The sequence below is a fragment of the Giraffa tippelskirchi genome, chromosome 7 (assembly GCF_054371585.1).
Source record: "Giraffa tippelskirchi isolate mGirTip1 chromosome 7, T2T-mGirTip1v1.2.pri, whole genome shotgun sequence".
Classification (NCBI taxonomy): Eukaryota; Metazoa; Chordata; class Mammalia; order Artiodactyla; family Giraffidae; genus Giraffa; species Giraffa tippelskirchi.
This window is the reverse complement of record NC_137281.1, coordinates 56,308,350-56,318,019: the sequence shown is the minus strand read 5'-3', so window position 1 is coordinate 56,318,019 and position 9,670 is coordinate 56,308,350. Positions and strand designations below refer to the sequence as shown.

The 9,670-nt window shown below is 42.1% G+C and overlaps 1 long non-coding RNA gene across 1 annotated transcript in view; it reads right to left on the bottom strand.

The window, feature by feature from the left end:
• Nucleotides 1-3,394: 3,394 nt before the first annotated feature.
• LOC145515853 (uncharacterized) overlaps nucleotides 3,395-9,670 on the bottom strand; it is a 69,743-nt gene continuing 63,467 nt past the window's right edge. The window contains exon 5 of the long non-coding RNA XR_014061068.1: nucleotides 3,395-7,676. This is a non-coding gene — a long non-coding RNA (uncharacterized LOC145515853). The remainder of the gene's footprint in view (nucleotides 7,677-9,670) is intronic.

The window sequence follows — 9,670 nt, the reverse complement described above, 5'->3', positions numbered from 1 at the left end:
ATTTAGAATGACAAGAGAAATTATAAAAATTGTCTACAAAAATCTGGAAAATACCACCAAATGCCACAAAATCCAAACATATGACATTTTTATTAATTAGGTGCCTAACACACATACAGAAAATACCTTTCTGCCTTTTTTGTAACCTGCATACTCTTTGATTGCTTTCTCATATGGCAACAATTTTGTCATTTCATGTTCTCTAGAAATAATAGAAGGTTAATTTAGTCCTTCCTCTAGTATGTTTGATCGAATATTTGTTTTATTTTGATGGCTGGTGTTCATAAAATCTGCAACTTCACATACAGATGCACCTTCTGTTTGCAGCAGCACTACCAGAGGAGAGTTGCCTCACAAATGTAGAAATTCCGATAAATTCGATTTCACACTGTTAACCAAAAGAATGTGGAACACTTTTATAATTTTATATGCTGCATATATTCTCGCGAAAAAATGAGAGATTAGCTAAACATGCCTGAGGTTCTGCAGCTGGCAGACTGCTGAGCTGGGACTCCACTCATGGCAGCTAGCACTGGTTTCCGTTCACGTATCTACGCCACCACCTTCACCAATGCCACACTATGCCTTCCAACCTAATCCCTGAGCCTCTGACACCTCCATCATCTGTGAACAGGAGGAGGGAGAAGGAGGGAGGAAGGCAAACCAGCACCTGCAGAGTTTTTGCTGCATCTGGCACCTTCTTCATCTCCTTTACTCCTGAAAGGAAATTCTGAAAGGTCAGTGTCACTTTCCCCAGTTTACAAAGGAGGAAAACTGACAACTGAGAAGTTCAAAGTTACAGTGCTGAAAGAGAGGCAACTGTGTGGCTCCAAATTTCATGTTCTTTACACTGTACATGGGCTTCCCTTGTGGCTCAGCGGGTAAAGAATCCGCCTGCAGTGCAGCAGACCCGGATTCGACCCCTGGGTTGGGAAGATGCCCTGGAGAAGAGAACGGCTGCCCACTCCAGTATTCTGGCCTGGAGAATTCCAAGGACTGTACAGTCCATGGGGTCGCAAAGAGTCGGACACGACTGAGTGACTTTCACTCACACTGTACATATCCGATTCCTTAAAAATGGTAAGAGTGAAAAGGTAGAGTGTCTGGGGTAAATGTTTAAACTTGAACATCTAACTTTTTGATTTTTTTAAACCAACACTCCTTCAGTTCCTGCCCTTTCCAAGACTGTGAGTGGATCAAGGAAAGAACTTGGCAACTGCCGCACCACACACGCCTGGAAGGTGGTGAACCTCATGCAGACCTGCGGGGGCTCCTGGACAAACCCATGCCGGTGAGGAAGGGAAAGAAGCTGGAATTACACAGCTGCATATTTCGGTATTTACAGCATACACGCATTTTCCCGTAACCCCTGCAATGCTGAGGGCCATACCCAAAAAGCACTTCAAATCCCTCAAAATCATGGCGCCACTTACTAGCCCACGATTCCATGCACTTGTCCACAGTACATGTACCCTCCGCTTTTTGAAAGTTTGTCCTATGCCGCTTCACTTTTAGGAAAGACCTACATTAGCACCTGTTTCCGCCAATGAAAAGAAATCAGAAGAGGATTTCCACTTTTGTGAAAAAAGGCGAAAAGCCTTCAACTTGTTTTGCAAGTGAGTTGAGCTCATATATCAGGGCTTCCCTGATTGCTCAGTTGGTAAAGAATTCGCCTGTAATGCTGGAGGCCCCGGTTCGATTCCTGGGTCAGGAAGATCTGCTGGAGAAGGGATAGGCTACCCACTCCAGCACTCCTGGGGTTCCCTGGTGGCTCAGCTGGTTAAGAATCCAATCACAATGCAGAAGACCTGGGTTTGATCCTTAGGTTGGGGGGATCCTCTGGAGAAGGGAAAGGCTACCCAGGGAAAAGCTACCCACTCCAGGATTCTGGCCTGGACTGTATAATCCATGGGGTCACACTGTCCGACTCCACTGAGCGACTTTCACTTTCACTTTTGAGCCCATATAGCAGCGTGCAGCCCCAGCGGTGAGAGTGGCGCCACCAAGCGTCTTCCCCGGGAACTACACACAACATCCCGGCTTGGAGCTTCCCCGGTTTTGAATGGCGTCAGTATCTGCGATTTATCTCGATTTATTTTGTGCACCCGTTAGCAAGACATATCCTAAGGCGGTTGCTTCTTCACCTTACACCAATTAGGCTTGTGAAAGATTTCCTAGGAACACTCTACTCTCGCACAGCCCGGGAATCTGCACTAATAAAATCAAGCATCTCCTTGTGATTATTTTCTTGTTTTTGTGGGGGATTTTGGTCTTTGGTGCAATTTATTACACTTGGGTGAAAACAGCCTTCTTGTTTTACATTTTTATTTTTTATTGTGATAAAATCTATATAAAACTTTCCATTTTAATAATTTTGAAGTATGCACACTTCAGTGGCATTAAGTACTTTCACGCTGTTGCACAAACTTCATCAGTATCCATCTCCAGAACCTGTCCGTCTTTCCAAACTGAAGCTCTCATCAGTAAACAATAACTCCTCATCCCCCCTCCCTCAGCCCCTGGCAGCCACCACTCTACTCTCTGTGAGCTTGACTACTTTATGTAGAATCATACATTTGCCCTTTTGGGTCTTAGCTCATGGAGCATGCTTTCAAGGTTCCTCTCTATCACAGCAAGCGTCAAAACAGAATACCATTCCCGTCTGTGTGCCACGTTTTGTTTATCCATGCATCTTGCAATGGACATCTGGCTTTTTTTAACGTTGCTGTGAATGGTGGTGTACAGATACCTGTTCTGTAATTTTAAGTATGAAGAAGTCAGCACTGTAATCACTGTTAGTTTGAAAATCAACACAGGTGACCCCAAGGGCTATATCCGTAGTAGCTGGGCCTGAGGGAAGAGCCGGGAGGGGTTACCTCCGAGGTCCTGCCACAGTCACTGCTTGCCAGAGGTAGGATCTCAGGTAAGAGACTTTGACGAGCATTGCTCAGGTTATCTTACCACTCTGGTCCTGATCCAGGCTGAGGGAGGAGAGCTGTAGCGTTCCTTACAAGATCACATCTTACATCACGTGCATTCATCCCTGGGTCCCATTGGGCTACCTTCTAATGCAGAGAGAGGCAGACTCAGCTTACCTGGAGTCCTCAACTCACTGATGAAAGAAGGAAAGGGAGGGAGGGACAGAAGAATGTGTATTTGTTGCACGAGCCCGTGAGTGTAAGTGGGAAGTTATTTCAGGACAACATCATTAAGTCAGATCTGAGGTCACGTAGATTTGGGACCAATAGGATATTTTAAAAACAGCTAGACCCACACGTATAAGTGTTGTTTATAATTAAGGTAAGTACACACTTTTTTGCGTGTTATTGATAAATTGCACCAAGGATTTCAGCACAGTTAATAAACAATCAAAAATGTACAAATATGATAATTATATGCAAGCATGTTTATTAGTTTTAAAGATAGGCTTTATGCATGAGTGAATTGCTGACTCCATATTTATTTCACATTTTAAGGTTCATTATTTCTTAGGCATCTACTGATGATCAATTTGGTATTACTGACCATCTACTTAGGAAACTGTAAGAAATATTTATGTCTTTTTCATTTCTATTGAACATTCTAAAACTATTTGGTTCTCACTGCCATGGGAAACTGAACAAAGCATATTTTTTTCATTGAATCCAAAGGGGCATAAGCCGTAAGTGAAAGTCACTCAGTGGTGTCTGACTCCTGGCGACTGAATGGACTATACAGTCCATGGAATCTCCAGGCCAGAATACTGGAATGATAGCCTTTCCCTTCTCTAGGGTATCTTCCAAAACCAGGCATGGAACCCAGGCCTCTTGCATTGCAGGTGGATTCTTTACCAGCTGAGCCACAAGGGAAGCCTAAGAATACTGGAGTCGGTAGCCTATCCTTTCTCCAGGGGATCATCCTGACCCAGGAATCAAATCAGGGTCTCCTGCATTGCAGGCGGATTCTTTACCAACTGAGCTATCAGGGAAGCCCATAAGCCATAAAGATGAGAAAATACTTTGCAATGAAGCTTATCTTACCCTATCAACTTCTTTTTCTTTCTCAACAACAGTTTTGCTATTTCATATGAACAATAATTCGTTTTTCATTTTAAGTGTTTTTTTCCTGCAAATCTAGCTGATACTGGGATTATCATATACTTAAAACAAGCACCTCAAATAAGGATCACAGCAGATGTCTGCTCTGCTTGTCACACTCTCCAGGGTGAAGCTCTGCTGTGATCAGTTATAAACTAAAAGTACAAAAAAGGCCCTTACACTGGTCGAGTCCTTTTGCTACATAACGAACTCAAAATCACATTTTAAAACATGAGAGAGAGAGAGAGAGGAGACAGAGGGAGAAAAGAAGGCTAGATTAGAACTGTTCCCATCTTCCTCACTAGTGCTCACTTGTGACTAGTCAGCAATGCCAAGAGCTTGCTTCTTAATCCCTGAGAAAATCAGCAGGGTTTACTTGAGCAGACTCCCTGTCCAGGGTGCTAATTTTACAAGATGTAGGATAATAAATGCTGACTCCCCTGTGGAACTCTAAACTTCTCAGAGGAGGAAAGTGAAGAGGGAGCTGGATAGTGGGAGTGTCCGCATCCTGTGGTGTCCTAAGGGACAGCTCCAGTCTGTCCTGGTGTCAGGATGCAAGGTGACCAGGGTCTGGGCAAACTGAGGTCACTCCAACCACTTCATCCACCAGTACTGTCAGCACCACCAGGAAAAGAGGTGAAAACAGGCGCCACAGATACTCCAGGGCAAAATCAATGTGTTGTAGCATCTCCTTTTTCTTTCAGGATTTCTTTAGAAACAGATCCCTGGATCAAGGAATAACTTCAACTTTCAAGCCTTATTCTTTAAGAAAGAGAAAGACAAATATCATATATTAACACATATATACAGAATCTAGAAAGATGGTACCAACAATCTTATGTGCAGGGCTGCAAAGGAGACACAGATATAAAGAACAGACTTTTGGACTCAGTGGGAGAAGGAGAGGGTGGGATAACTCCATGGTTCATGGAAAGAAGTCAAAATATCCAAAATATCAACATTTTTAGCCACGGTGTTATTGCACACTTAATAGATTACAGAGTAAAGAGTCTGCCTGCAGTGTGGAAGACCTGGGTTCGATCCCTGAGTCGGGAAGATCTCCTGGAGAAGGAAATGGCAACCCACTCCAGTATCCTTGCCTGGAAAATTCCATGGACAGAGGACTGAGTGACTTCACTTGATAGTGTAAATGTAACTTTCACATGCAATGGGAAACTAAAAAGTTCATGGGATTCACTTGATCGTGTTATCTGCTTAACTGTGGTGGTCTGGGACCAAACCCACAATACCTCCAAGGTATGCCTATGTAAGATTACTCTGCATTTCACCCTATTTTAATGATCTGAAGATAAAAGTTTTCACACTCGAGTGGCTCTGAAATCAAGATTATCTCATGATTGATTGATGTTGGTCACAGCAGCTATAGCCTGCCTACTCATTACCTGAGCATACGTGAACTTTACCTCTATTCCCTTTTTCATGTATGCACAAGACCAATATATGATTTTAAAAGCTATGTCTGTATAAGTAAATAGAAAAGAGCTCTTTCAGTAAGTATAAGACTTAAAAGAAGGCATTGTGTCAAGAGCCTCTTGATGAAGGTGAAAGAAGAGAGTGAAAAGCCTGGCTTAAAACCCAACATTCAAAACACTAAGATCTTGGCATCTGATTGCATCACTTCATGGCAAATAGATGGGGAAAAATGTGGAAACAGTGGAAACAGATTTTATTTTCTTGGGCTCCAAAATCACTGCAGATGGTGAATGCAGCCATGAAATTAAAAGATGCTTGCTCCTTGGCAGGGAAACTATGACAAACCTAGACAGCACATTAAAAAGCAGAGACATCACTATGCTGACAAAGGTACATCTAGTTAAATAGTTAAAGCTATGGTTTTTCCAGTAGTCTTGTATGGATGTGAGAGCTCGACCATAAAGAAGGCTGAGTGCCAAAGAAGTGATGCTTTCGATTGTGGTGCTGGAGAAGACTCTTGAGAGTCCCCTGGACTGCAAGGAGATCAAACCAGGCAATCCTAAAGAAAATCTATCCTGCATATTCATTGGAAGGACTGATGCTAAAGCTGAAGCTCCAATACTTTTGTCACTTGATGTGAAGGGTCGACTCATTAGAAAAGACCCTGATGCTGGAAAATATTGAGGGCAGGAGGAGAATGGGGCAACAGAGAATGAGATCGTTGGATGGCATCACCGAATCAATGGACATGAGTTTGAGCAAACGCCAGGAGATAGTGGAGGACAGAGAAGCCCAGTGTGCTGTGGTCCATGGGGTCGCAAAGAGTCAGAGACACAAAGGAGCGACTGAACAACCACAGATTGTGTCATGGTTTAACAGTCAGCAATTTTTTTCTTTCTGGAATGCCCAGTAATAGTACATCTTTAAAATATGACAAAATTATAGTAAGAGTAAAGCTTAAATTTACTTTTTCATTACTCCATTTCAAGAAGTCTAGAAGTTCTAAATCTCTTCTTCCCAAACCCAGAAGGTCCTTTTGTGCATTGCCAGGATGCACACAGCTCTGTAACAGCCACTTAGGAAATGACCTGACAGGTGACTTCCCCTTGCTTGACAGTAACAATACAAAGAGTTAAACGTAATAAAGAAGGCAAGGAATTTGATGTTAGAGACAGTTTCTTGCTGAATGCAAGCTTTTATCAGAAATCCCCTCCCTGACACCGCAGCTGAATGACTCAGTGTAAGCCTCTTGGAAACATCACTTGAGACCTTGATTAGCCCATTGGCTGAGTGAAAACAGGCTGCTTCTTTCTAAAGCTTTCAAAAACAATAAACACATTATTCTTCAGCTCCTTGACTTACACAAAAATCTCATTACCTCTGGTTGAAATGAAAGGATATTAGTGGAAAAGAAAATCATTTCTTCCTGAGTTACCCTTCAAATTGTACTTTTATTCTTCTAAAATTGACAAAACCCTTCATTCCTCCATGCTTCGCAATGTGTGACCTCGCAGCACCACCCCAGCCCTGCTGAAGGGGACTCTGCCTCTGCTCTTGACTCCACCTCTCCATGGGAACTCCACATGCCACACTGCTCTGCCTCTCATCTGTTCCAAGACTCAATAGGAGCTCATTTATCTTCCTGAAAGAGATCATCGCGTGTATTTATCCTGGGACTGGCACTATGCAGTCTTCTTCCTAGGGAACTGCGTTTATTCTTGGTAAGACTAGTCCTGACAAAGCCAGTGAAGGCTTTCGGCAGCTACATGCTGACCCCCAAAGTCCCACCTGCTGCTCTCTCCTCTGAGAAGAAATTCTCCAGCCCCAGCCTGAAAAAGTATGGCAAGGCAGAGGGAGGACAGCTATGGTTTCAGAGACGGGTGAAATGCCTTCGTTTCCTTTTAAGTCACAAACGCAATGGTATCTCTATTCTGTTCTGCGGACCAGGACTTTTCTTGATCTGGAAGAAGAATGCATCAAGCTACAGTCTCATAGAAAAAACACTGCAGCATGATGGGCAGTGTTTTCATCTTCTCTGCTTTCTCCCACAGCGTATCACTGTGCCCACAGTTCATCAGCAGAATGAGAAGGATTTATCCGGACAAGAGGTATCCTTGCGTCTTCCAAAAGTCTGGCATATTTGGACAGAACCCTCAATTCCACAACCTAGAAAGTACAGGCAAAAGAATCAGATCTTTTGAGATGGGGTTTCTTCCAATAAAAAAAAAAAACAAACAATTCACAATGTTTAGACATTGATTTAGGAATAGGTGATATCATCTTGTTTAATAACAGCAATACCAATATTGCTAACAATAATACAGTCAAGAAGTATGACCTTGACAGAAGACAGTTCCTCTCTAAATGCAGACCTATCAAAACTACCCACCATGTGGCTATGAATGCCCATGTGTATTCCTCTCTGAAATACCATTTTTGAGACCGTGGCTAGCTTTCTTGATATAAAATTTCCATACAATAAAATTCACCCATTTTCAGTAGTTTGGTGAGTTTCTGTAAATCTGTATAGTTATAGAATACTTTTACCACTCTTAAGAAGTTCCCTTGTGCCCATTTTTGGTCAATGCCTGCATATATAACCAGCCTCAAGCAAAAATGGTTCTGCTTTATGTCTCCATAGTTTTGCCTTTTCTGGAAATTTCAAGTAAATGGAGTTAAGACAATACGCAGTCCTAAATGTCTGACTATTTTCACTTAGGATTATGTTTTTTAAATCCATCCTTGTTTTGCATTCTGTCAATAGCTTGTTTCTTTTGATTGCCTATATAAATATACCATATCTGGCTTGTCCACTTAACAACAAAGGGGATATTTGGATAATTTTTAGCTTTTAAGAATAATGTGTAAGTCTTTGTGTGGATAACGACTTCTTTCTCTTGAGTAGACTGCTAGTAGTGGAATAACTGGATTGGATCATAAGTCTATGTTTAAGATTTTAAAGGCTGTCAAATGCTTCCAAGTAGCTACGAAATTTGGGAAGACATCAGCCATTATTTATTCAAATATGTGTTCTACTCATTTCTCTCCCTTCTCTTTTCTTTTTGGAGTTGCCATTTTGCACACACTGGTTCTTTCTTGGCACCTCACAGGTCTCTGAGGGGTTGTTCATTTTTCTTTATTCCTTTTCTCTTTTCTTTATTCCGATTGGATAAATTCGATTGATCTAGCTTCAAGCTTTCTTATTCTTTCTTCTGCCATCTAACGTCACTGTTAAACAGCTTTACTGAATTTTTTATTTTAGTTACAGTATTTGACAACTTCAGAATTTCCAATTTTTTAAATATAATTTGTCTTTTTATTTAAAACATTTATTAGGTATCCTTATATGCTTGTAAGTATCCTTCTAGACTTTTCTTTCATTACTAAAGCATGCTTTCCATTGGTTCTTGGAATTTATTTTTAACAGCTCCTTTAAACTCTTGTCTTCCAAGTCCAACATCTGGGATGCCTCAGAGACAGTTTCTAGCGACTCATTTTTTCCCCTATGTTATGAGTCACATGTTCCTATTGATTTGTGTGTCTTATATAACGTTGTTGTGTGCAAGGCATCATGTTTGACCACACACACGTGAAATGCTAGGGACCTCACTGTGTCTCCTAAGCTCATGACACTCGATGCATGAGCACAACTGTAAGGGCTTGCTGGTATATGTGGGAACTTACTGTTGTCCAAAATCACTGCTGATGGTGATCGCAGCCATGAAATTAAAACATGCTTACTCCTTGGAAGGAAAGTTATGACCAGCCTAGATAGCATATTTAAAAGCAGAGACATTACTTTGCCAACAAAGGTCCATCTAGTCAAGGCTATGGTTTTTCCAGTAGTCATGTATGGATGTGAGAGCTGGATGGTGAAGAAAGCTGAGCGTCGAAGAATTGATGCTTTTGAACTGCGGTGTTGGAGCAGACTCTTGAGAGTCCCTTGGACTGCAAGGAGATCCAACCAGTCCATCCTAAAGGAGATCAGTTCTGGGTGTTCATTGGAAGGACAGATGTTGAAGCTGTAAATCCAATACTCTGGCCACCTCATCCAAAGAGTTGACTCATTGGAAAAGACCCTAATGCTGGGAAGGATTGAGGGCAGGAGGAGAAGGGGACAACAGAGGATGAGATGGTTGGATGGCATCACCGACTCAATG